Source organism: Echinops telfairi, unplaced genomic scaffold (assembly GCF_000313985.2).
Source record: "Echinops telfairi isolate 266 unplaced genomic scaffold, ASM31398v2 ScPeMD7_443;HRSCAF=831, whole genome shotgun sequence".
NCBI classification, from domain to species: Eukaryota; Metazoa; Chordata; class Mammalia; order Afrosoricida; family Tenrecidae; genus Echinops; species Echinops telfairi.
Window position 1 is genome coordinate 82,463,610 of NW_022104341.1, and position 2,742 is coordinate 82,466,351.

The window sequence follows — 2,742 nt, forward strand, 5'->3', positions numbered from 1 at the left end:
AAATTGGGGTGAGAAATACTGGATATTATCATCTTCAGGAAAGCCAACCGATGCGAGCAGGGCTCTCTCTGAAAAGACTCTTCGTTTAAACCACTGTAGCCTAGAAGCGCTTCCTGATGGCTCAGAACGAGGCACCAAACCTACAACCCATTGATTGCCGTTGACAAGGTTCCAATTCATAACAACCTTATGTGAGAGTAGAATTGTCCCATAGGGTTTCAAGGCTGTACATCTTTTTAAAAAAAAACAGTTTTATTGATACTTCACCCACATATCATACAATTCATTTGTTCAGTCTTATCAAGAAAAGTGGTACAATCATTACCACAATCAATTTTAGAACATTTTCTTCTTCTTTGTACTCATTATTAGTGTAATTATTTTGTTTTAATTGTGGCAAAAATATACACAACGAAACATTCTATAATTCAACAATGCCTATATGTACAATTCAGTGCCATTTATTATATTCTTCATGTTGTACAACCATATGCTTTTCCAAATTATTCCACCACTATTAACATAAACTCAATGCCCCCTAAGCAAAAACTCTTCCTCCTTCACCATGGTAACCATTGGTCAGTTGTTCCCGTTGTTGTAGCCACTGTGTCCGTCTATCTAGATGAGGTCCTTCCTCTTTTCCTGTGCCCTTCTACTTTACCAAACATGATGTCCTTCTCCAAGGACTAGTCTTTCCTGACAACAGGTCCAAGTATGTAAGACAAAATCTCACCATCTTTTCCTCTAAGGCATATCCTGACCATCCTTCTTCCATGACAGATTAGTTTGTCCATGGTACTTTCAATATTCTTCTCCAGCACCACAATTCAAATGCTTTGATACTACTTTGATCTTCCTCATTCACTGTCTGACTTCCGCATGCATATGAGGCAATTGAAAATACCATGGTGTGCTCGCTTCGGCAGCACATATACTAAAATTGGAACGATACAGAGAAGATTAGCATGGCCCCTGCGCAAGGATGACACGCAAATTCGTGAAGCGTTCCATATTAAAAAAAAAAAAAGAAAAAGAAAATACCATGGTTTGGGTCAGGCACACCTTAGTCTTCGAAGTAACAGCCTTGCTTTTCAATACTCTAAAGAAGTCTTATGCAGTATATTGACCTAATATAATGCATTTTGACCCTTAAAATATAGGGAAGATAATGGAATGCATGCTATTATGTTCATAATCAGGTTAAGTCATATAAGACTCCGTCTCACTAGCCATTTCACTCTCACTCACTTAATGGTCTTAGAAAAGCAAGCTGCTATGTTATGAACTGGCTACGAACAGGGCCACATGCCAGAAAACTGCAGGTGACCTCTAGGAGCCAAAGGCAGCCTCCACTCAACCATCTACAAAGAACAAAACAAAACCTTGAAATTTGCAGTCTTACAATGACAAGAAAATTAATTCTATTAACTCCTGAATGAGCATGAAAACAAATGGTTCTCCAATCAAACCACCGCACACTCTGAATGACATCAGGCTTGTGTCAGCCCACTGAGACCCTGAAGCAGAGAACCAAGCTAAGATGAACCAAGACAGAAACTGGCAATGAGGTTGTTGAGATAATAAGTATGTGTTGTTTTTAAGTTTCTAAGTTTCTTAAAATGTATGGATCCTCACTTTCTTGGCCTCTCCTTAGCCAGAAATGTCATAAATCTGATTTTTAAAATTGCTCTTCTGTCTTCTGCAGCTCAATAAATGGCACATTAATATGCTGTTACTTGGGCCCCGAACCTCAGAGTTATCCTTGACTTCTCTTTTTTTATTTCCATCCCACTAACAAACTCTAGAATGTTAAAATTATCTCAGGGAGAAGTGGTAGTGACTACTAACAAGTTAGAGGTGGCAGCAGGGCAGGAGTAGAAACAAGTGGGTAGAAGTTAGAGACTCAGAAAGTAGAAACAAGGCCTGTTGACTGCATCTGGATAGAGAGGACTGAGAATAGTCCCCAGGTCTTTAGCTTGGGCAAAGATAGGAAGCATTGGAGGAGATGTTTTAAAAAGATGATTACTTTTATTTGGGATGTATTTGCTTTGAAATGCCACTGAGATACCCAAGTGAAGATGTCTAGTGAGCTACTATTGAATAGGTTTAGAACTCAGAACTGAGAGTCACCAGAAGTTAGATTAAAAACAAAAACAAAAACACACAAAACTGATGGCCATTGAGTTTACTCCAACTCATAGCGACCCTATGGGACAAGATAGAACTGTCCCTGTGGGTTTCCAAGACTGTAACTCTTTATGAGAATAGAAAGCCTTGTCTTTCTGCTGCAGAGCAGCTAGTGGTTTCAAACTGCTCATCAGGCTGTTAGCAGCTCAGCATGTAAGCACTACTAAAACTGGCAACCATTGCATCAATTCCAATTCATAGTGACCCTACAAGAAAGGGTAGAACTGCCCCCTGTGGGTTTCTGAGACTATCACTCTTTAGGAGAGTAGAAAGCCTCATCTTTCTCCCACAGAGCAGCTGGTGATTCTGAACTGTTGACCTTGCTGCTAGAAGCCGACTGTGTAACCAGGGCTCTTCTCAACAGAGCATAGATATTGAATAAATATCATGAAAGGATACGCACCTTTCCTCATTTTAAACCATACAGTATTCTCTTGTTCTGTTCAAATGGCTGCCCCTTGATCTACGTACAAGTTCTACATGAGCGCAATGAAGTTTTCTGTAATTCCTAGTCATTGCAATGTTATTCATTGTTGTAATCTGCACAGTCAAATG

General features: G+C 39.6%; 1 non-coding gene across 1 annotated transcript; it reads left to right on the forward strand.

The window, feature by feature from the left end:
* Window positions 1–910: 910 nt before the first annotated feature.
* On the forward strand, window positions 911–1,017 carry LOC115870182. Its single transcript, XR_004046555.1, has one exon. It is a non-coding gene; the product is annotated as a U6 spliceosomal RNA (small nuclear RNA).
* The last annotated feature ends 1,725 nt before the right edge of the window (window positions 1,018–2,742 follow it).